The following is a 25968-nucleotide window of genomic DNA, read 5'->3' on the forward strand; positions in this document are numbered from 1 at the left end:
GTATCTGGAAGTCCCACAGGATCTTAGCTCGGTCAATCTCTACCACCCTTGGGGGCATCTCCCATTTTGACCTCGGGACTTCCAGGTTATACTCGGCACAGATGTTCCTGTACACTATGCTGGCCACTTGGTTATGGCGTTCCATGTATGCCTTGCCTGCTAGCATCTTGCACCCTGCTGTTATGTGCTGGATTGTCTCTGGGGCATCTTTACACAGCCTGCACCTGGGGTCTTGCCTGGTGTGATAGACCCCAGCCTCTATGGATCTTGTACTCAGAGCTTGTTCTTGTGCTGCCATGATTAGTGCCTCTGTGTTGTCTTTCAGTCCAGCTTTGTCCAGCCACTGGTAGGATTTCTGGATATCAGCCACCTCCTCTATCTGCCGGTGGTACATACCGTGCAGGGGCCTGTCCTTCCATGATGGTTCCTCGTCTCCCTCCTCTTTCTTGGGTTTCTGCTGCCTGAGGTATTCACTGAGCACTCGGTCAGTTGGGGCCATCTTCCCAATGTATTCTTGGATGTTCGTTGTCTCATCCTGGACTGTGGTGCTGACACTCACCAGTCCCCGGCCCCCTTCCTTGCGCTTAGCGTACAGCCTCAGGGTGCTGGACTTGGGGTGAAACCCTCCATGCATGGTAAGGAGCTTTCTTGTCTTGATGTCAGTGGCTTCTATCTCCTCCTTTGGCCAGCCTATTACCCCAGCAGGGTACCTGATCACGGGCAGGACGTACGTGTTGATGGCCCGGATCTTGTTCTTACCATTCAGCTGACTCCTCAGGACTTGCCTGACCCTCTGCAGGTACTTGGTGGTTGCAGCCTTTCTAGCGGCCTCTTCATGGTTCCCATTTGCCTGCGGGATCCCCAGGTACTTGTAACTGTCCTCTATGTCTGCAATGTTGCCTTCTGGTAGTTCAATCCCCTCAGTTCTGACTACCTTGCCTCTCTTTGTTACCATCCGACTACACTTCTCCAGTCCGAACGACATTCCAATGTCATTGCTGTATAGCCTGGTAGTGTGGATCAGTGAATCGATGTCTCGTTCACTCTTGGCATACAGCTTGATGTCATCCATGTACAGGAGGTGGCTGACAACTGCTCCGTTCCGTAGTCGGTATCCGTAGCCAGTCTTGTTAATGATCTCACTGAGGGGGTTCAGGCCTATGCAGAACAGCAGTGGGGACAGAGCATCTCCTTGGTAGATCCTGCACTTGATGGTGACTTGTGCTATGGGCTTGGAGTTGGCCTCTAGTGTTGTACGCCACATCCCCATTGAGTTCCTGATGAAGGCTCTTAGGGTCCCATTGATCTTGTACAATTCTAGGCATTCCAGTATCCAGCTGTGGGGCATTGAGTCATAGGCCTTCTTGTAATCAATCCAGGCAGTGCACAGGTTGGTCAGTCTGGTCTTGCAGTCTCGGCTGACTGTTCTGTCTACCAGTAGCTGGTGTTTTGCGCCTCTGGTATTCTTGCCAATTCCTTTCTGTGTCCCACTCATGTATTGACCCATGTGCCTGTTCATCTTAGCCGATATGATGCCTGACAGGAGCTTCCATGTAGTACTGAGGCAGGTTATTGGTCGGTAGTTGGAGGGGACCGGTCCCTTCTTGGGGTCCTTGGGGATCAGGACCGTCCGACCTTCGGTTAGCCATTCCGGGTGTCTCTCGTTAACTAGCAGCTGGTTCATTTGTGCTGCCAGACGCTCGTGGAGTGCAGTCAGCTTCTTTAGCCAGTAGGCGTGAACCATGTCGGGCCCTGGTGCTGTCCAACTCTTCATACTGGAGACCCTTTCTTGGATATCTGCCACTGTGATGGTTACTGGACCCTGTTCAGGGAGGTCGCTGTGGTCTGCCCTCAGATCCACTAGCCACTGAGCATTGCCGTTATGGGTTGCGTCCTTCTCCCATATGCTCTTCCAGTATTGCTCCGTCTCCAGCCTTGGTGGTGCTGTTCTCTTATTATTGTTCCCTTGCCACTGAGAGTACACCTTTGCTGGTTCTGTGGAGAACAGCTGGTTTATTCTCCTGCCTTCTATCTCTCTGGTGTACCTCCTCAAGCGGCTGGCCAAGGCTGTGAGTCTTTGCTTGGCAGTTTCCAAGGCCTCAGGTATGGACAGCTTGCTGTATTTCTTATGCACCTTCTTGGTCGCACCTTTCTGCAACTCCGTTAGTTGGCTAACCTCCCTCCGTGCTACTTTGATCTTGCACTCTAGCCTCCTTCTCCATGGAGGGTACTGCCCCTTGTGGCTGTTCAACTTGTAGCCAAGCATCTCACTGATCACTGCTGCCGTATTGTAGATCAGCTTGTTAGTGTCGGTAATCGTGGTTGTAGGTATTGTCCGTAGTGCTGCATTAACATCATCTAGCAGACCTTCTGAGGGTACTTCACGTAATCTTGGTAACCGGCTACGGGGGATCCAGGTTTCAAGCTTGGCCATTATCCTATTTTTCAGGTCAGTTCCTCTCGCACTCAACGATCCTTCTCCTATCGCACTTGGGGCTATGTACCCAATCTCGAGTGGGGGTGATGATATCTCCCCCTTGACCTGGCGTCCTGACTCCTCCTTGCCGTAGCATTTGTGTTGTACCTCGTCAATCTCTAGCTGTGAGAGCAGTCCCTTCTTTCGAATGTTGGAACACTGAGCTACTAGTTGTTTCGCCGTCATTGTGGATGTTGGGTATCGAAGAATCCATAGGTCCGTCATCCTATTCATGTAGCCCCTTCCGCCGGGGTTACTTGCGTAGTAGCATTCCAACAACGCCCTGTTTTCGTCTCTTGCCCACCGATGCCTTCTTGTTCCAGTAGCCCACTTTTCGTCAGGGTGCCCTGGTTCCTCAACACCTGACGCGGACCTTGTTGATCCGGGCGACGTCCGAGCCGGCATGCCTTCATATTTATCTGTCTCGCTCATGTCTGCGGTAGGCTCGCTCAGCATAGGAGGTCTAGCCTTAGGACCCTTACTGGATACAGACGCCCCCAGGCAGGAATCGAACTTGATCCTGGGTTCCAAAGGCGTGTAGTCTAACCACTACGCTATCCAGCTGCTTTTATTTATTTATTTATTTATTTATTTATATATATATATATATATATATATATATTACTGAAAATAGTAACGCCGTTATCTTTTTACTCAGAAGATGAACCATCTATGCCACAAACTATTCCTGCGATTAATTCCTGCAAGTAGCCCATTACATAGGCGCACATCTTGCTATAGTACAGGTAAAGTAATATTAAATATTTTATATCGATTATTTTTCAATGAAAACAAACAGTATAAATGGTAGATGGCCTGTATTTGTATAGTGCTTTACTAGTCCCTAAGGACCCCAAAGCGCTTTACACAACCAGTCATCCACCCATTCACACACTGGTGATGGCAAGCTACATTGTAGCCACAGCCACCCTGGGGCACATTGACAGAGGCGAGGCTGCCGGACTCTGGCGCCACAAGGCCCTCTGACCACCACCAGTAGGCAATGTGTGAAGTGTCTCGCCCAAGGACACAACGACCGAGACTGTCCAAGCCGGGGCTTGAACCAGCAACCTTCCGATTACAAGGCGAACTCCCAACTCTTGAGCCACGATCGCCCCATGACTGCTATGACACATTGTAATAATTTTACTACTGTAATTTTACTGGTGAACATCGTCTCAATTGTGGTGTTGCATTAGTGATCCGGCAGTGTATTTTTTCCAGTGCCGTGTTATGTTACAGTTCAGAGAAGGGTGTGGCACATGTACTTTGTTTAATGGGAATGCAGTTTTGTAATTTTGCAGTATTTGGAAAATACTGCAAAATTTGGAAAAAGAAGTACAGTCCATCTGGAAAGGCATTCAGAAAACAAACATTTTCTTATGTTACAGTCTTATTCCAAGATGAATTAAATTCATTTTCATCTCTACACCCAACACACGACAATGGCAAAGAAATGATTGAAAATGTTGCAATTTTATTACAAAAATAAAATATTGTAAAATTCTGCACATTTTATACTGTGCTTTACTACTGCCATATATGAGCTACTGTGTAGAGGTCTGGGGAAGCACACTCAAAAGAAACACACAAACAATAACTATAATACAGAAAAGGGCCATTAGATTAATAAATAATGTGGGGTACAGGGACCATACAAATGCACTCTTTGTCAAAATGCAAGCTATTAAATTCCAAGACTTGGTGAAACTTAAAACAGCGCAAATAATGTATAAAGTAAGAAATAAACTGCTTCCAAAAGAAATCTGTAAATTGTTCATAGAAAGAGAAGGTGGGTATAACTTAAGAGGGAAATGGAATTTAAAAATACAAAGTGCTAGAACAACTTTAAGAACGATGTCTATCTCAATTGCAGGAGTTAAATTATGGTTATATTATATTATATTATTATATTATAGTCTAACAGAAGAAATAAAAGACAGTAAAAACATAAAACAGTTTAAAGTAAAATATAAAAACCTAATTTTAAATAAGTATAACAATGAAGAAAACGGGGTTAACCCAGGACGGTAATGTTGCTGGTAATGGTGTTGTGGTTCTTTTTTGGTTTTTTTGTTTTGTTTTGTTTGTTTTTCCATAACTTGTGTATCTGCAAATATACACCTTCTGTATTTTTCATGTGAAAGAAACTATACTGTGGTGGGGCTTGCTAATTTCTTGTTTTTGAATAATGTATGTTTTGTTTTGTTTTGCTTTACTTTTGTTTCATATGTTGTTTGTTTAATTTAAGACTAAAAAAAATAATTAAATGAATGAGAGGTAAAACTTGAGGGTGTAGGGACAAATAAGTAAATACTTCTGCCAATTCCTTTTCAAACAAATAATGGAATGATATTTTGTAATGATTGTGAAGGCACGTTTGAAATGTTTGAAATAAAAATGAACTGAACTGAAATTGTCACGGCGACGGATGGCCGGTACTGAATAGGACCCAGGTGCAGGAACCCAGAGCGGAGACGGTAGATGATTTAATAGTTTATTACGGTTAAGTGCAAGGGGAACAGAAAAAAAAGGGAAACGTGGCAAAGACAGAAAATGACGAGACGTGGAGCCTTGGTGTGGCGTGCCCAGGGGAACGTGGCTAGGGCGAGGGAACGAGGCCTGAGAAGTGGAACGGAGCTGAGTGGGGAACAGTCACACTGAGGGGAGAGGATATAGAAGTTAGGCAGGTAGTGAAGGCAGCTCAGAAGTGGCCAGTATAAGAGCAGCAATTCTTACTTTGCAGTTGGGGACCTGGAGTGTTTGAGAGGGGGATGATGAAGATCCAGGGGAGGCTGAGTGGCGTGGAAAGGCTGACCTGAGATCCGGGGCTCCAGATGGAGTGTGATGGCAGGAGGGCAGGCAGGTGAGGCACAGAGGGATTTCCAAAATGATCACTAGGTATTCCGAGTCCGGAGGTGGAGTGAGCCAGGGTGGGTACAGCGACTGTAGCACAAAAGAGTCTTAGTTAGTAAGATGACGCACAGCGAGAACTTGAAACACAAGACCTGTTACCAACATGGGTTGATGACGAACTGGCAGTGAGTGAACATCGATGTGTGGTTTAAATCCCTCTGGCTTGATAGCCTGCAATAGGCTCCAGGTGTGCAGGAGCTGGAGTTGGCCCTGCCCAGGGGCGGATCCCAGGTCAGTTCAGGAGCCTAATGGAAACTCCAGCCACCCACCGTAGACCATGACAGAAATAAGAGTGTGAGTGAAATGCAGGCATCTTAAAATGTTTAATAAAGGAACTTTTGTTGTGAGAAATGTAAAAGCTGTTTTAGCAGCTCTTCTCTCTTTGTTTGGCTGGAGTCAGAGTATTTCTTTAACAGGAGGACACTCTTTACACTCAACTCAGCGCAGACACACCGAGGAACCAGGACGGATATAAAAACCAGGAAAAAGAGTTTCAGTGAATGTGGTGTTGAAGGTGTGGAGGTGGATCAAAGTGTCAGAGGAGACTGTAAAAGGACAAAGTGCCAGCAGGAGAGTCCACATACACTGCTACTCTGTTAGAGACAGAGGAGGAGGAGATGGGGGTGGACGCGAATTCGGTATCGTGGCAGACACAAACAGGACCATCATTAGTGCAGTACATCCTCCAGGATTTATCATTTTGTCCAAACATACAGTCATTACTGCCTCCTTTCCTTTTGATGCTTCTATAACTCACTGATATATTAACGTCTCCTCTCCACTCGACCTCCCAATAACAGCGACCAGTCAGACCATTTTTACACAGCAGCTGTCTCCAGTGATCAAATCTGTCTGGATGATCCGGATATGACTGAACCTCCTTCACATGTGTCACCTTTCTATTGTTGTCAGACAGCTGGAGGTTTGTGTGTACTGTGTTTGTGTCGATTGTGAGTTGACAGGAATCTGATGGAGAGAACAAACACAATCCAGCTGCAGTTATTGATCCATCATCTGTTCATTGATTGACACTTTGATGATGACTCCTGACATCAGAGATGTAAATGAGCGATGTGACAGTTTGAAGATGGTTGAATGTGTGCTGCTTTGTTTTTATGAATCACATTAAAAACACACTTACACTTCCTCAGACCTCCACGTCTCAACCATCGGTCTCCAGCAGGCTCCACCCTGAAAGGAGGAGGAGGGTCAGACCAGCACAGTCTCTTTCAGCATGCACACATAGACATTACACAAACTCATACACAAACTATTAGACACTGATAAAGGAACAGTCCAAGATTTTCACAAATACACTTCAATCCATAAGTGGATCAAACTGCTGATGATTTAGACTAATCCTGGATCTGTCAGTACACACTGTATTGAATGAAATATGACTGATTCAAACTGTGACCTTCATTATTTTTATATTCCTGTTTATATTCTGTTTAGCTGGAAAGGACACCTCCCTGCCATTGCAAATATTTGTGAAAGTTGCTAAAATGCTAAAAAAAAAAATGCAAAACTTAGCACTTTACGTTACACATAACATCGTTAAATGTCGCCCTTTCTATCTCTCTCGGGAATTCACTGCGGTCATTGCCTACACTGTTTATATTCCGACTTATTCCGACACACTGCCTTATGTGCCTTATGTGAGCTACATGGGGCTGCCTGCTTACAAACAAAGGCTAAAGCAGCAACCACCAATCAGGAGGGAGGTCGCTCGCTGGACGGACCAATCAGTGACCGCGCTGCAGGACGCACTGGATGACGTACTGGATGACGCAGACTGGGGTCGTGTCCAAATTCATGGGCTGCATCCTCCTGAGGCCGCATTTGTAGACCGATTACGTCACAGCGACGCGCCGAAGGCTGTCCAAATTCGTAGAGTCCTCCGAATGCAGCCGACAAATGCGTCCTCCTTTTCCCCGAATTTGAAGGATAGGTCGGGTGTGTCCTTCGTGGCCTACCATATCCCAGAATTCATAGCGCGGCCCAGCCAAACTCCAGTTTCCAACAATGGCGGCCGCTACTAAGTTTTAAAATTACTCATACTAATCTTTCTGAGTCACAAAATAAACTTTTAACATATTTTCAGGCGAGAAAGTAGCTGTGTAAACATCAAATATCTGCTCGGTTTATCAAGATATCGCATATTTTCAAAAGTGCTTCGACGTTTTCGGAGACGTCTGCTACCCACCAGCTCGATAGCTAGCCGGGAGCTCGAGGGTTACTGATGCGGCTGAGAACGGCACAACTCCCGGCACATCATTTTCAGATCACCGCGGACTTTCGCTGCTCGGGTTAAACGTAATATATAAGTCACTTAGACAACCTAAAAATTTTATTGTTGGGCTTTTTTCAGTGTTGTTTGTTCGTGAGTAAATCGGTTTGGCTGAGATTAAAGTTATTAGATTAGATTAGATAAAATAAAACTTTATTAATCCCCCGGGTGGGTTCCTTTTTGGTTTTTACACAGCTGACTAAACGTCAAACAGAAAACTGATTAAACAGAAGTATGAGACAGTTGAGAATTTACGCCAGTGTCCTGTTATATTTTAGATAGCAAGGAGCAGACGGCTGAGTTTATTAAACTCCACCGAGACAGCGGTGACGCTAATCTGAAGGCTAGACCGTCCAATTTCACGGCCGTTTACTTCCGGCCTACCCGACCTTCTGAGGACCCAGCCCACGTAGACCGCGAAGGCCGGGTCCTCAGGAGGATGCAGCCCATGAATTTGGACACGACCTGGGACATGTTTCAGCGCAGCTCTAATGACATCAACATGTTTACGGAAGTGGTTGGGGGATTTATCGGGAAACTAGCGGACAACACAGGAGAAAGATCTATCATCCGAACGTTTCCCAACCAGAAGCCGTGGGTGGATAAAAACATCCGCAACGCTCTGAGATCACGCAGCGCTGCCTACAATGAAGGGCTCGTCTCCGGTAATATGGACCTATACAAGGCTGCAGTTTTATGCTCGCTTCGACGCCGCAGCAATTAAAACAACAAACGGCTGCACGTCAATGCATTCATCATCACAGAGCATGCCGGGAGGAACACCTTCAGGAGGGTTAACACCAGGAAGGCAGCAGGACCAGATGCAATCCCTGGCCGGGTCCTTAGAGCCTGCGCTGACCAGCTGGCACCGGTGTTCATGGAGATCTTCAACCTCTCCCTGGCCCAAGCTGTGGTTCCCACGTGCTTCAAACAGTCCATATTTGTCCCTGTTCCAAAGAAACAACAGCCCGCTTGCCACAATGACTACCGTCCAGTAGTACTGACTTCAATTGTAATGAAGTGTTTTGAAAGACTGATGAGAGATCACATCACTTCTTCACTTCCTGCCACCATCGACTCACTTCAGCTTGCTTACCGGACTAATCGTTCCACAGACGATGCCATATCTCACCTGCTCCACACATCCCTGAGTCACCTGGACACTGGCAGAGGGAATTATGTCAGGATGCTGTTCGTGGACTACAGTTCAGCATTCAACACAATAATTCCCTCTAAGCTTTTCACCAAGTTGACGGATCTAGGACTCAGCTCATCACTGTGTCAGTGGATCCTCAACTTCCTCACAGACAGACCCCAATCAGTGAGGGTGGGAAAACAAGTCTCCCCCTCCATCTCACTCAGCACTGGAGTGCCTCAGGGCTGTGTTTTAAGCCCCCTGCTGTACTCACTGTACACTTATGACTGTGTAGCCACATCAGACACCACCTCCATTGTCAAGTTTGCTGACGACACTGTTGTTGTGGGCCTGATCTCCGACAACATCGAGACGGCCTACCTGGAGGAGATTAGGAACCTGGAGACCTGGTGCCAGGAGAATAACCTCCTCCTAAACGTCAGTAAGACTAAGGAGCTGATCGTGGACTTCACTACAAAGCAGGCGAGGAATTACAAACCCCTCATCATCAGTGGCACGCCAGTGGAGAGAGTAGACAGTTTCCGATACCTGGGTGTCCAGATCACTCAGAACCTGTCATGGTCCTGTCACATCAACACCCTGGTTAAGAGAGCCCGTCAGCGTCTCTTCTTCCTCAGAAGACTTAGAGACTTCCATCTGCCACTGAGGGTGCTCAACTTTTACTCCTGAACCATCAATAGCGTCCTGACGGGAAACATCTGCACCTGGTTTGGGAACAGCACCAAGCAGGACAGACGAGATGTGCAAAGAGTGGTGTGCTCGGCCGAACACATCATTCAATCAGGGCTCCCTGAACTGCTGTCCATCTACACCAAGCGGTGCAAGACCAAAGCTAGGAAGATTATGATGGACCTCTCCCATCCCAACAATGGACTCTTCTCACTGTTGAGGTCTGGGAAGCGCTTCCGCTCCCTTAAGGCCAAAATAGAGAGAATGAGGAGGAGCTTCTTTCCCCAGGCTATTCGGGCCCTGAACCAGGTGTAGGACTGGACTCTCCCACACACATCACATCACCAAACTCACTCTGGTTTTTCTTCATGCACACTTCCTATAATTTATAATCTCTTACTGCAATTTGCACATTTTTACTGTAAATCTGTAAAAAGTTAAATCTGTAAATTTTTTAAATAACCTGTAAATTGTAAATACTGTAAAACCACTGTCATTTAACCCTTTAAGACCTACGATAGAACCATTTCCACCAGATCTTATATTATATTTTTACATGCTGTAGTGCCATTTTTGGGAGCATTTCAATTCAATTCAATTCAATTCAATTTTATTTATATAGCGCCAAATCACAACAAAAGTCGCCTCAAGGCGCTTCATAGATACAGAGAAAAACCCAACAATCATATGACCCCCTATGAGCAAGCACTTTGGCAACAGTGGGAAGGAAAAACTCCCTTTTAACAGGAAGAAACCTCCGGCAGAACCAGGCTCAGGGAGGGGCGGCCATCTGCTGCGACCGGTTGGGGTGAGAGAAGGAAGACAGGATAAAAGACATGCTGTGGAAGAGAGACAGAGGTTAATAACAGATATGATTCAATGCAGAGAGGTCTATTATGGTAAATGGTAAATGGCCTGCATTTGTATAGCGCTTTTCTAGTCCATAGGACCCCAAAGCGCTTTACACTACATTCAGTCATTCACCCATTCACACACACATTCACACACTGGCGATAGCAAGCTACATTGTAGCCACAGCTGCCCTGGGGCGCACTGACAGAGGCGAGGCTGCCGGACACAGGCGCCACCGGGCCCTCTGACCACCACCAGTAGGCAAACACGGGGTTAGTATCTTGCCCAAGGACATTTGGTATTAATACATAGTGAGTGAGAAAGGTGACTGGAAAGGAAAAACTCAATGCATCATGGGAATCCCCCGGCAGCCTACATCTATTGCAGCATAACTAAGGGAGGATTCAGGGTCACCTGGTCCAGCCCTAACTATATGCTTTAGCAAAAAGGAAAGTTTTAAGCCTAATCTTAAAAGTAGAGATAGTGTCTGTCTCCCGAATCCAAACTGGAAGCTGGTTCCACAGAAGAGGGGCCTGAAAACTGAAGGCTCTCCCTCCCATTCTACTTTTAAATACTCTAGGAACAACAAGTAGGCCTGCAGAGCGAGAGCGAAGTGCTCTAATAGGGTGATATGGTACTATAAGGTCATTAAGATAAGATGGGGCCTGATTATTTAAGACTTTGTATGTGAGGAGCAGGATTTTGAATTCAATTCTGGACTTAACAGGAAGCCAATGAAGGGAAGCCAAAACAGGAGAAATATGCTCTCTCTTTCTAGTCCCTGTCAGGACTCTTGCTGCAGCATTTTGGATTAGCTGAAGGCTTTTCAGCGAGTTTTTTGGACATCCTGATAATAATGAATTACAGTAGTCCAGCCTGGAAGTAATAAATGCATGAACTAGTTTTTCAGCGTCACTCTGAGACAGGATATTTCTAATTTTAGAGATGTTGCGCAAATGGAAGAAAGCAGTCTTACATATTTGTTTAATATGTGCGTTGAAGGACATGTCCTGGTCAAAAATGACTCCAAGGTTCCTCACAGCGTTACTGGAGGCCAAAGTAATGCCATCCAGGGTAAGAATCTGGTTAGATACCATATTTCTAAGATTTTCAGGGCCGAGTACAATAACCTCAGTTTTATCTGAATTAAGAAGCAGAAAGTTAGCGGCCATCCAGGTCTTTATGTCTTTAAGACATTCCTGCAGTTTAACTAATTGGTGTGTGTTATCTGGCTTCATGGACAGATAGAGCTGGGTGTCATCTGCATAGCAGTGAAAATGTATGCTATGTCTTCTAATGATGCTGCCTGAGGGAAGCATGTATAATGTAAACAGAATTGGTCCTAGCACTGAACCCTGTGGAACTCCATAATTAACCTCAGTGTGTGAAGAGGACTCTTCATTTACATGCACAAATTGGAGTCTATTAGATAGATATGATACAAACCACTGCAGCGCAGTACCTGTAATACCTACATCATGTTCTAATCGCTCTAATAGGATATTATGGTCGACAGTATCGAATGCTGCGCTAAGGTCTAGCAGGACAAGCACAGAGATGAGTCCACTGTCAGAGGCCATAAGAAGATCATTTGTAACCTTCACTAAAGCTGTTTCTGTGCTGTGATGAGCTCTGAAACCTGACTGAAACTCTTCAAATAAACCATTCCTCTGCAGATGATCTGTTAGCTGTTTGACAACTACTCTTTCAAGGATTTTTGATATGAAAGGAAGGTTGGAGATTGGCCTATAATTAGCTAAGACTGCTGGGTCTAGAGATGGCTTTTTGAGTAAAGGTTTAACTACAGCCAGCTTGAAGGCCTGTGGTACATAGCCGATCATTAGAGATAGGTTGATCATATTTAAGATCGAAGAATTAATTAATGGCAGGACTTCTTTGAGCAGTTTTGTAGGAATGGGGTCTAAAAGACACGTTGATGGTTTGGAGGAAGTAATTATTGAAGTTAACTCAGAAAGATCAATTGGAGAAAAAGAGTCTAACTTAACATCAATGGTACTAAGAGTAGCTGTAGATAATGTTACATCTGTGGGATGATTACTGGTAATTTTTTCTCTAATGATAAAAATTTTATTTGTGAAGAAGTTCATGAAGTCATTACTAGTTAACGTTAAAGGGATGGTTGGCTCAAAAGAGCTCTGACTTTTTGTCAGCCTGGCTAAAGTGCTGAAGAGAAACCTGGGGTTGTTCTTATTTTCTTCAATCAGTGATGAATAGTAAGATGTTCTGGCTTTGCGGAGGGCTTTCTTATAAAGCAGCAAACTATTTCTCCAGGCTAAATTTCAAGTTGCTATACATCAATACAACCATTATAACCCAGATTTTAATAATATGTGTGCATTAAGTGCATAGTAACTACTTAAATTGCAAAAAAGTGCAATAAACTACAAAAAAAAAATTGAAAATCATTTTTGTTTTTTTAACATATATTTCTAGTTAGAGAAATTTAAGAGGGTTATCCCTCAAAACTGTAAATACAAAAAAGTTGCACAAAGTAGTTTCCCACCACAAGAAATTTATTTTGAGTGTTTTCATAGTTTTATTTTTGAAATACACCAATTTTATATACTGCAAAAAAAATGAAAATAAATATTGTAATGCAAATTTGGGAAAAAACGGCATATGCATCAAAATAAACTATTTCCAGCAGTGCAATATGAGTCCTAAGCATCCCAGAAATGATACAGAAAGTCATAAAGTCACAGATAACTTTTAAAAACACGAGTATAGGCTTATGAGGCCCTGAAGTTAAAAAAACCCTACATTTCCGTGAAAATGACCGTCACTTCCGGTTTCGGGCAGGTAATGGCGGACATGCGATAGTTTGCGCTGACGTCTATTCCAACGTAGGAAGTGTTACGAACAGCTGATCGGATCGGCAAAGCCTGCTTCTGGAATATTATGTTTTTGTTACTGCAAGCGCTTTTTATGCAGTTTTTGCAAAGTTATATGTGGAAGGAAATCGTGACCGAGGACAAGCTGATGGCATAAGATGTAAGTACAACTCCTCCGGTTTCATATGCAAAAAAAATTATTGCGCTAGCTCACGTGGTTGCAGTGCTACCAGGATTTAAAAATAGTTACGCAAAACGGAGCGTGCCCGCTCTGACCGGTTTTAAAGGGCTGGGGTCCAGGGTATAATTGGCTATTTTTGACTACTTTTGATTTTACCTCTATATTTCACCTTTAAAATGTTTTTCTTGCCTTGTTTGGTATCATTATTTTCAGCACAACCTCAAATACCTGAAATTCGAGTCATTTTTTAATTTTGGTATACTATATTAGCACAGTTGATCTAAATTCAGACAAAAAATTCAAAACCCGAGTAGAAAAAAGTTATATTTTTTACTGTAAAACCCACAAACATGTTTAATGAATCATTTTCATAACTTGAAGTAGAAATTGTACATTTCTAAAAATTATGCACAAGTTTTGCAAAAAACAAAGTTATATGGTACTATTTACCTAAAAATGCAGCCAAGGCCACAGGCGTTTTTTTTATATAACCATTTAAATCTATTTACAGAACAATCAGGTGTGCTGCATCAAATAAGAAGGCACACAAATCATTTGTGCCAGTCCAAAAAATGTAGTTTGTGTTCAGTATAAGACAGAGGAGAACACCACAGGCCTAAACCCTGGAGGTCTGACAGCAGGAGGTGCATCAGTCCAGTTTTCAATGCGGGAACAGCGTTTACACTGGAATCTGCCTTTGACAGCTTTATTTGGAGAAAATGTGAAATTCAGCAGTCTAACTGACACACAATACAAAACAATAACTACACAACACACTAACTCCAGCCTCCAAACACGCTAAACGTCACTAATGTCTCACGTATGAAAACTCACTCTCTCTCTGTCTTTCGCTCGCCCGCTTTCTGTCGTGGGTGTCACTCCTAAAAACTTCCCCTTCTCCCTAAACAACCAAATGTCACATGTTGCCATATCATTTTTTTTTGATTGGCTGACATGGTAAACTCTAACACCAATAGGGTAGGGGTGTTAAGTGGAGTGTTTGCTAGCACTGTCTGTAGAAAACGCTGTTTTTACCATTCTTCCCGCTGTAAACACCACTGTTTTGTTCAGAAAAAAACATCGCGTGTATTTTTTATCATAACTCTGGTTTTACGTGGCCCATCGACACAATTCAAAAACTGGTATATAGTTTGAAGTCTGCACTTTCGACCCAAATTGAAATGGAGACTGACTTACTGTAGCTGTGTCATCTTAAATTGGTCATGTGATTTTGACACGCCGGCGCATCCGGCGACACCAGAGGGTTAAAATGCACAGTAGAAAAGCACTGAGCAGCACATTTTCACCACACATGAGTGGAAAGAGAGAGGCATGGGGGTCTCCACACCCCTGTTCTCTTTTCGCCATTGGGGCCGGGGCACCGGTAGGAGGTTGGGCCATCTAGTTAGGGTCTGGGATGCTGGGCCTCCCTGCTGCTGCAGGACGGGGGATGGTCTGATTGTCCCCACCCCAGGGTAAAGGGTAATATTCTCCTGGGTCTTGGGGCAGATTGCCCCTCTGGGGATGATGGTACCTGGTATAGCTGACTGGGGTCAGCTGGTGGGTAACAGGCATCTCCGAAAATGTTAGAGTACTTTTGCATATATGTGATGTGTTGATAAATCGAGCAGATATTTGAAGTTTACACAGCAACATTCTCGCCTGAAAATATCTTAAAAGTTTAGGTCTGCAGATGTCTGTGCAAGAGCAAATGCCAACAACTCAGCAAGGGGGGCTGTTATTGTGTGTGTATATGGATAATTGCAAACACTGAAATACATTTCTTGCACGCAGAAATGAATTTTGTCTGCTCAATTCAATTCAGTTCAATTCAATTCAATTTTATTTACGTAGCGCCAAATCACAACAACAGTCGCCTCAAGGCCAATTAAACTTTTGTTCACTCAAAATAATTTTCTCCTCAACATAGAAAGGAAATATTTCCAGCTCTTCCTCCTCTATCAGACATTCTCTCCATACCTGAGAGAAGCCAGTCTCCAGCGTGGATCCTTCTGTCCAGCCAACAGCAACCTCTTTCCTGAGTCTCCTGGATGATTGTAGCTCAGGTCCAGCTCTCTCAGATGGGAGGGGTTGGAGCTCAGAGCTGAGGCCATATAAGTACAGCCTTCCTCTGTGATCAGACAGCCTGACAGACTGCAGGCACAAAAAAAGAAAATAAATCCAGCTGTGAATGCTGCTGGTAGCAGGCACATGGGGGGAGGGGGCTAGTACATACTGCTAGTGACATATTAAAAATTAAATTTGCAGGTAATTAAAGAGAAAAGCACATGTAGATTAATTTAATGTAATCAATTTTTAATTTGCAACTAGAAAAGTTACATTTCCTGCAAAAATGCAGTGTGAATGCTGTGTAGTGGAAATCGTCTTCCAAAAACAGATGAAGAAGTATCTGCTGAAAGGAGGTATAGAAGCTAAACTGAGAGCGAGAAAGTTTGCAGTTCACACAATTGGCATTTTACATAGATGCTCCGTATCTCATTGTACAACTGTATAGTGACAGTAAACCCATTCTATTCCATTCTATTTATTAATTTATTTTGTTTGTTTAGTTTTCCAAAGTTATTTTTGTATTATTTATTTATTTGTTTATTTATTTATTTTAATTTAAGAAAGTCAAAAAGGATGGATGCGGAAATGTTTAAAATTCTCATCATGTATTCTGCCTAAAACAAACAATTTCATCAGGGAGTAAGGGTTAACATGAATAAATCAAACTCCAATATATATACATATTCTGTAAATAGGTACAGAATACAGAAAATGAACCAAACTGGAAAGTTTTGTTGATGGAATTAAATAGTTTTGAAATATTGGAGAAGATAAAAGTATAATTTGGGGAAACTATGCTAGGGACTTCCTTTTAGCCTTTGCTGTAATGTCATAGTGTACCTTCCTTTCATTTTTCTAGGTTTATTGCATAACTTTTGAGTCACTGGTGATGTCCCATGTTTAACTTTTAGACTTGGACTTCCCGTTAAATAAAAGGTCCATTTGCTTCCGCTTATCCTTTTCAGGATCACTGCCATAGGGCAGGGTACACCCTTGACAGGTCTATCTCAGGGCTTACACATAGAGACAAACAACCATTTGCACTCAAAATTCACACCTGTGGCCCATTTAGAATGACCAATTAACCCCACTAACTGCATGTCTTTGGACTGTGGGATGAAGCCCGTAGTACCCGGAAAGAACAATGGAAGCACAGGCAGAACATTCAAACTCCACACAGAAAAGACCCGGTGAGGTGATGGAATTGATCTCAGGACCCGCTAACCACTGTGCCCATGCTGCTGTAAATAAAAGGTTTTAAGTACATTCACTGTAATTCTGTATGAAACACTTTTTACCAATGAAAAGAAACTATGTTATGAATCCAAAATACCTGAAATGTCTCAACAGACCATTGCTTAACCCTTTAAGACCTACCAAAGAACCAAGTCCGCCAGAGCTTATATTATATTTTTACATGCTGTGGAGCCATTTTTGGGAGCATTTCAAGTGGCTATACATCAATACAACCATTATAGCCCAGATTTTAATAATATGTATTCATTAAGTGCATAGTAATTACATAAATTGCAAAAAAGTGCAATAAACTACAAAAAAATTGAAAATCGTTTTTGCTTTTTTAACATATATTTGTAGTTAGAGAAATTTAAGAGGCTTATCCCTCAAAACTGTAAATACAAAAAAGTTGCACAAAATAGTTTCCCACCACAGGAAATTTATTTTGAGTGTCTTCATAGTTTTATTTTTGAAATACACCAATTTTTATACACTGCAGGAAAAACGAAAATAAATATTATACTGCAAATTTGCAAAAAAGCAGCATATGCATCAAAATAAACTATTTCCAGCAGTGCAATATGAGTCCTAAGCATCCCAGAAACAACACAGAAAGTCATAAAGTCAAAGATAACTTTTAAAAAGAGCAGTATAGGACCTGAGGCCCTGATGGTAAAAAAAGACTACATTTCCGCGAAAATGACGTCGCTTCCGGTTTCGGGCAGGTAATGGCGGAAATGCAAAAGTTCGCGCTGACGTCTATTCCAACGTAGGAAGTGTTATGAACAGCTGATCGGATCGGCAAAACGTGTTTCTGGAACATTATGTTTTTGTTCCTGCAAGCGCTTTTTATGCAGTTTTTGCAAAGCTTTATGTGGAAGGAAACCGTGACCTAGGACAAGCTGATGGCATAAGATGTAAGTACAACTCCTCCGGTTTCATATGCAAAAAAAATTTTTGCGCTAGCTTACGTGGTTGCAGAGCTACCGGGATTTAAAAATAGTTACGCAAAACAGAGCGTGCCCGCTCCGATCGGCACTAAAGGGTTAAAAAGCATGTTATACACACAGGTTAATGCTCAATTATTATTTTAACAATGATATGAAAATGTACAAATACAAAAACAATTCAGAGACTAATACACCTGAATATGAATAAAATGTCAATCTAGAATTAAACAATATTTTCTTTCAGCAACAGTATAATCCAGATTATGAATATTTTATTACCAACCCCCTTATAGTCCCACGTATTAGATATTTTGTCCTCTGCATTTAACCCATTCACTCATTGATGCAATGGGCAGCTACTAATCCAGCACCTGGGGAGCAGTGTGTAGACACGGTACCTTGCTCGAGGGTACGTCAAGGTAGCTGTTTGGTGGATTTGAACCCCCCACCTTCTAATCATGGGGCGGCCACTCAAACTACTAAGTTATACGTGTCATAGATAATACATTCATAAATGAATAACAAAAAAATAAACCTCACCTAATAGTTTCCAGGGTACAGTTTGGACTCTTCAATCCATCAGACAAAAGCTTTATTCCCGAGTCTTTCAGGTCATTGTTACTCAGGTCCAGTTCTCTGAGACTCGAAGACTGGCAGCTGAGAACTGAGCACAGAGCTTCACAGCTTCTCTCTGAGAGGTTACAACTAGACAGTCTGAAAATCAGTAATATTTGTGATCAAATTAAATGTCTTATTTTCAACTTACCACAAACGAAAAACAAACAATTCCATGTCCACTTCATAAATAAGCATACAACTTGTAATTCATTATCACAATTAATTATCACATACTGTACCCTGATGCATTCATCCTTTGTTGGAAACAAACTGCTTTAGCTTCTTCCAAGAATTTTTATTATTGTCTTTATATATATATTAGTTTTTGGAGAGTAAAAGAAAAGCTCTGTGTTGACTTTGATAATGGTTACATCCACAAACTTTTTAGATATGCTAAGACTTCCTGCTGCTATAAACTGTATATTGCAGAAATATTTCAACAACAAAAATGTGCATAGATGTTTACTTACAGAGCTTTGTTGGAGGCTTTGACCACTGGCAGCAGACTCAGAAGAGCCTCCTCTGAAGCGGAGTATTTCTTCAGGTCAAACACATCCAGATCTTTTTGTGATGACAGTAAGATGAAGACCAGAGCTGACCACTGAGCAGGAGACAGTTCATCTGTGGAGAGACTTCCTGATCTCAGAGACTGTTGGATCTCCTCCACTAGAGAATGATCATTCAGTTCATTCAGACAGTGGAACAGATTAATGCTTTTCTCTGCAGACAGATTCTCACTGAGCTTCTCCTTGATGTACTGGACTGTTTCCTGATTGGCCTGGGAGCTACTTCCTGTCTGTGTCAGCAGGCCTTGTAGGAGAATTTGATTGGTCTGCAGTGAAAGACCCAGGAGGAAGCGGAGGAACAAGTCCAGGTGTCCATTTGGACTCTGTAAAGCCTTGTTCAGAGCACTCTGGTAGAAGTATTTCACTGCCAATTCTTTTGTTTCAGACTTCTGGGAGGTTGTTTGTTGTTCTTCCAGCAGATTGAGTCCAGACTTGATGAAGGTCAGATGGACATGAAGAGCAGCCAGAAACTCCTGAACACTCAGATGGATGAAGCAGTACACCTTGTCTTGGTACAGTCCTCCCTCCTCTTTAAAGATCTGTGTGAACACTCCTGAGTACACCGAGGCTGCTTTGATATCGATGCCACACTCTGTCAGGTCTGATTCATAGAAGATCAGGTTTCCTTTCTGCAGATGATCAAAAGCCAGCTTTCCCAGGGACTCAATCATCTTCCTGCTCTCTGGACTCCAATGTGGATCTGTCTCAGCTCCTCCATCATACTTGACCTTCTTCACTTTGGCCTGAACCACCAAGAAGTGGATGTACATTTCAGTCAGGGTCTTGGGCAGCTGTCCTTCCTTTCTGGTTTTCAGCACATCCTCCAGAACTGTAGCAGTGATCCAGCAGAAGACTGGGATGTGACACATGATGTGGAGGCTTCGTGATGTCTTGATGTGGGAGATGATGGTGCTGATCTGCTTCTTATCTCTAAATCTCTTCCTGAAGTACTCCTCCTTCTGTGGGTCAGTGAACCCTCTGACTTCTGTCACCATGCTGACACAGTCAATAGGAATCTGATTGGCTGCTGCAGGTCGTGTGGTTATCCAAAGACAAGCAGAAGGAAGCAGGTTCCCCCTGATGAGGTTTATCAGCAGCACATCCACTGAGCTGGACTTTCTAGGGTCAGTTAGGATTGTAGTTTTGTGGAAGTCCAGAGGAAGTCGGCACTCATCCAGACCATCAAAGATGAACAGAATCTGGAAGTCTTCAAAGCTGTAGATTCCTGCTTCTTTGGTTTCAGTAAAGAAATAATGAACAAGTTCCACCAAGGTGAACCTTTCCTCTTTCAGCACATTCAGCTCTCTGAAAGTGAATGGAAATATGAATTGGATGTCCTGGTTGGCTTTGTCTTCAGCCCAATCGAGGGTGTATTTCTGTGTTAAGACTGTTTTCCCAATGCCAGCCACTCCCTTTGTCAGCACTGTTCTGATTGGTTCATCTCTTCCAGGTGAAGCTTTAAAGATGTCTTCTTGTGTGATTATTGCTTCTAGACTGTCTGTTTTAATGGATGCTGTTTCAATCTGTCTGACCTCATGTTCATCATTGACCTTTGCAGTCCCTCCCTCTGTGATGTAGAGCTCTGTGTAGATCTGATTCAGAAAGGTTGGGTTTCCTGCTTTAGCGATCCCCTCAAACACACACTGGAACTTCTTCTTCAGTGCAGATTTAAATTCATGCTGTTGCCACCGTAAGTTCCTAGTGAAGGTTCCTGAGTGACCCAGTACACACACACACACACACACACACACACACACACACACACACACACACACACACACACACACAAAAAGAAGGAGTTATGAAGTGCGCATATTTCAAATCTATTTTTGTCTTTTTCTTCAGACATTGTTGAACTTTTTAGCAGCATAAATATTTAGAGAGTAATTCTCACTTCTCAGCAAATGCTCAGCAACCTTATTCTCCTTCATTCTCTTCAGGAAGTCCACTGTAATGGTGACAAATGCTTCTCTGCTGCTCTTCCTCTGTTCTTCATCCACACTCTGTAATACATCCTCATAATCACATTGACTCTTAAAACATTGTAGGTCATCTGGACTCAGATCTGTCTGGATCTTCTTAAGCTCGTTCTTCACAAAAGTGATGATTTTGTCCTCCAGTATCTGGAACAGAATATTTTATGAATGACACAAACACAAAAATATTATTTATCATTCCCCGCAGTCGACAATACTACTGTTCTTGTACTAGCTCTGGTTGTATTCCCAATGGATTATTATAGTTTATCCTTTCTAGATTATAGAGACATTTGTTTGATAGACTTCAGCTGGTGCAAAATACAGCTGCTTCTGTCATTAATAGAACCCATTAGTGCTGTCCTTCAACCACTTCACTGGCTTCCTGTGAAAAATCACACTGATTTTAGATTCAGCTTCTTACTTCAAAGTCTCTCCATAAAGTCACACCATCAGGATTTTCTATACAGGCGCTGTGGAGAGCATCCTCACACAGAACATGACATCGTGGTTTGGGAACAGCTGTGTGAAGGACCAAAAAGCTCTCCAGAGAGTGATCCGTACAGCAGAACGCTGCTGCAGGATTGCTCTCCCCCCGCTTCAGGACACCTACACCAGGAGATGCCGGACTAGAGCAGCGCAGATACTGAAGGACCCGTCCCATCCTGGCAACAAACTGTTCCAACTTCTGCAATCTGGTAGAAGGTTCCGCATCTTCCGGGCAAGGACAGAGAGACTCAAGAGGAGCTTCTATCCCCAAGCCATCCGTGCCCTAAACACACACACCCGCCCTCTCACATCATCTATAATTGACTGAGACAGGACTCTTCCAGACACTAAACCAAGGCACAATGTACATTTCAATTCCTTTAACTTTAAATATGTCTATATTGTCTATCCTGTAAAATAGTCAGATGTCTATTCATATTAATGTACAGAATTCACCTGCTTGCTGCTACTACTGCACATTCACCCAGTGTATATACTATATATATATATATTTATAATGTTCTTCCTCTACACCCCCCCAATTTTTGCACATGTCGAGGAGCGTGTCAGGCCACATTTCACTGTGTGTTATACTTGTATAACTATGCATGTGACAAATAAAGAACCTTGAACCTTGAACCTCCATATCTGATCTTCCTCATATCACCACTCCTTCCCGTTCTCAAAGATCATCCTACTGTTATTTTTTCCATCTGCTCATATTACCCTTAAGTGCTTTCGGCTGAGTGTCCACTGGAACTTACTCCCACACCACATTCACAACATTAGTTTTCGCACTGAAGTTGCCTTAAAACACGTCTTTTTAAACTTGCCTTTTCTGATTCATTTTATGTTGTATTCACTGCAATAGAATCTAATACTATTTAATGTTTTGTAGTATGTTCTCTTTCAAGTGTTATTAGCGATACTGTGATTGGTTTATTTAATTGCTTGTAAGGCTTACTCGATTGATTGAAAGGCGCTTTTAAATAAAATGTTATTTTATTGCATTCATTATTTTTGGCCTGCTGAGCTCCAAAAGTGTAGGCTTTGTTTTTTTTTTCTAAAATACTGAGACATACTTGATATTTGCTGATGTATTTGCAGTTTAGTGGAGGCAGAAATCTGACCACAACATTCTCTTCAAAGGAAAGCTCGCTCTACCTTCTGAGCCAGAACCCAGCATGGAGATGACTGTGAACAGAATAGATGTAAAAATAGTTGTTGTACATGTACATACCATAAATATAGAGTCCAGGTCTGGGTAGACTGACCACTGGGAACCTTTGAGCTCTGCTGGTCCACTCTGTGGAGATATCATAAAGAGTCAGAATAATAACATAACATTATAAATTAAAATGCAACCTGCTGGTCCTGTGAACTAAAAACATAAAATACATTAAAAAAAACATAAAGAAAAAACATTCCAATTAGGGCTGGGCCAAATCATACCGTTCACGGTAATACCAGTATAATGTTGGGCAATGATAAGAAAATGAAATATCGCGATAGAATATGGGTAAAACGTGCATGCGCAGTGCCTTTTTTTTCATAAGCACATGGCGGAAAAAGCATGGTGGCAACAGAGAATGAGAAGGGTGAAAGTGGATCGTTGAATGAAACGGATGAATCAGAATTGGTGTCTAAAAATGCTGCAACTTCAGTGGTGTGGAACTGGTTTAGCGTTCGTCCGTCAGATACACAACAAAGCACTATTTTTGGTAGAGCATGCTAGCGGGCCGTTGTTATTACCGTTTTTTTCTGAAAATACGGTACATTTAAAATCAATCCTTTGATTTTTTTCTGAAAATCGACAGAGCCCCTTATAATCCCGTGTGCCTTATGTATGAATTCTGGTTGTGTTTACTGACCTCGAAACGATTTTATGTCATACGAAAATCGAAAATCTGTCAAATGTTTTAGTACGACTTTGCTAAGCTACAAACCCACACCGCTTGATGGATTGTGAAAGCATTACGGCTATCGTAGGCAGGAGCCTCGCGGAGTGATACGTACTTTTTTTTTTTTTTATATTCTTTATTTCTACAATATTACTTCACAAAGGTGATTACAGGCATTAATTAACACAGTTTACAAGAGAAAAACAAAACAAAACGAGAAGGAAGAAAGAAAGACAGGAAAAAAATAAAAATAAAAATAAATTTTAAAAAAAAAGGGGGAAAAATTATATATATATATAATAAAAGGAGAAAACTCAGTCGGGAGTGAGCAATTAACTAGATTGGTGGTTTCAAGCTTTAAAAAGAAAATTCGGTTTATGGGTATTGACGTATTGGACCCACTTATCCCAACACCAGTTCTGCGGTATACAGCCAAAAAAAAAATTGTCTTCATATCCTGAGGGAATGTACAGTTAAAAATGCCTTGTAATATACCATGAATGTCTTTCCAGTAAGTCCGTAGCACAGGACAGTCCCACATAATATGGGTGTGATGTGCTCGTTGGTGTCCACAGTTTCTCCAGCACACGGGAGGATTCCCATCATAGTGAGCCTTTTGACACGGAGTGATAAAGAACCTTATCAGAGTTTTCCATCCGAACTCCCTCCAGCTTTTGGAGGAAGTACTCCTCCATTGCCATTCCCACATCTGAGTCCATTCATCCCTAGAGATACACATCCCTCCCTCCTTTTCCCATAACATCTTCACATAATCAGTTGAGTGTGGAAGCTTATTTATAAGAAAATTATACCAAAAAGAAATGAGTCTTGTATCAACATCCCCACTGTACGCCTGTCTAAATAAAGTTACCAGTTCCACATTAGTGTTTGACATCAGACCGATTGTTGTCTTTATATAGTGTCTTATTTGCAAGTATCGATAAAAATCCTGTTTTTCTAGATTGTGTCTCTGTTTCAGCGTGTCAAAACTAATAAGATTCCCATCCTTTATCAAACTATCAAATGTAGATAACCCTTTAGCAGGCCAACTTTTGAAACGTGAGTCCAATTTATTCGGGGCAAAGTCAGAATCATATCCATACCATTTGAATAAAGCCAAATCCTGTTCAAGTTTGAATTCTTTCACGACTTTTCTCCATATATTAAGTGTGCACGACACCCAGGGGTTGTGAATCTTGTCAGTATATTTTAGAATATTCGAATCCATCAGGACAGCTTGTATTGGGGAGGAAAACATATTCTCCTCTATAGTCTTCCAGTGTGCTTGGTAGCTTGTATCACACCAATTAACCACCGTCTTCAACTGAGCAGCCCGATAATAATTTTTTAGTGACGGCAACCCCCATCCTCCCACCTTCTTATGTAATTGTAAAGTTTTAAAACAAACCCTCGGCCGCTTCCCCCCCCCATATAAACCGCGATATTATTTTATCCCATTCATTGAAATGACTTGGATCAATGGATATTGGTAGTGTTTGGAATAAATATAATATTCTTGGCAAAATGTTCATTTTAATAGATTCAACTCGTGAGTGTAAAGAAAGAAAGGGGATCATGTTCCATCGCCCAATATCGCCCACTATTCTCCTTTGTAGAGAGCCAAAATTCTCCTCAGATAGTTTAGTTAAATCCTTGGGAATAACAACTCCTAGATATTTCAATGATTGTGCTTGCCAATTCATTGGATATTGAACAACCAAGTGAGCTGGGGGGTTATAGTTATAGCTGAGAATTTGAGTTTTAGACATATTAATTTTATATCCAGAGAGTTTCCCAAATTTTTGACACAGATTCATCAGCAAAGGCAAGGAGTTAGTGGGCTGATCTAAGTAGATCAATATGTCGTTCGCATAACAAGCGAGCTTGTGTTCCTGTCCTGCAATAGTGATCCCCTTAATGTCTTTATTTTGTCTAATTGATTGTGCCAAGGGTTCTAAGTACAATGCAAACAGGAGCGGGGACCAAGCACAGCCTTGTTTATTTCCTCTCTGCAGAACAGCTATTTGAGAGAGAACCATTAACTTTAATTCTTGCGGTGGGGTTAGTGTATAATGCCCTCACCGTATCAACAATTCCCTTATGTAAGCCGAATTTATCCAAGACTTTATATAGAAAGTCCCAATTTACGGAATCAAAGGCTTTTTCTGCATCAATACTCATAAGCATGGCTGTACTCTTAGATGTCTGTATCTGATGTATTACATGAAGAGTTCTACGTATATTATCCTGGGTCTGTCGTCGTCTTATAAACCCTGTTTGATCATTGCTAATTAAGTCAGGTAAAAATTCTTCCATTCTCCTGGCCATTATCGAGGTAAACAATCTATAATCTATGTTAAGGACAGAAATAGGTCTACATGAGCCACACTCCATTTTGTCTTTCCCTTCTTTCGGAATAGCCGAAATAATTGCCTCCTTCCAACTTGGTGGAATTTGCGCTGTTTTTAACACCCAGTTAAAAGTAGTAAGTAGTGTAGGGATCAAGTCCTGTTTGAATTCCCGATACCACTCCGCGGTGTAACCATCGGAGCCTGGTGACTTATTTGATTTCAGCCTATTGATGGCATTCATAAGTTCAGCTTCCGTCACCTCCGCTATCATCGTTTTATTTTGTTCCTCGTTAAAGCTTGGTAGGCATAAAGGGTTCAGGAAGTTGTCCATTTCGTGTTCAGCCCCCCCTGGGACTCTCGCATATGTTTTATAGAATGATTCAAAAGCGTTCTGTATCTTGCAAGGATGAGTCATTATA

General features: G+C 42.3%; 1 pseudogene across 1 annotated transcript; it reads right to left on the reverse strand.

Moving 5' to 3' along the window:
* Positions 1-5287: 5287 nt before the first annotated feature.
* Positions 5288-24535, reverse strand: LOC113018470 (protein NLRC3-like; annotated as a pseudogene). Its single transcript, XR_013906452.1, has 9 exons — positions 22538-24535; positions 21233-21580; positions 20727-20955; positions 18737-20543; positions 18189-18362; positions 15373-15546; positions 6534-6583; positions 5496-6358; positions 5288-5422 (listed from the first exon to the last, which is right to left on the reverse strand). The product of XR_013906452.1 is annotated as a protein NLRC3-like (transcript).
* Positions 24536-25968: the final 1433 nt, after the last annotated feature.

The sequence above is a fragment of the Astatotilapia calliptera genome, chromosome 3 (assembly GCF_964374335.1).
Source record: "Astatotilapia calliptera chromosome 3, fAstCal68.1, whole genome shotgun sequence".
In the NCBI taxonomy this organism is placed as follows: domain Eukaryota; kingdom Metazoa; phylum Chordata; class Actinopteri; order Cichliformes; family Cichlidae; genus Astatotilapia; species Astatotilapia calliptera.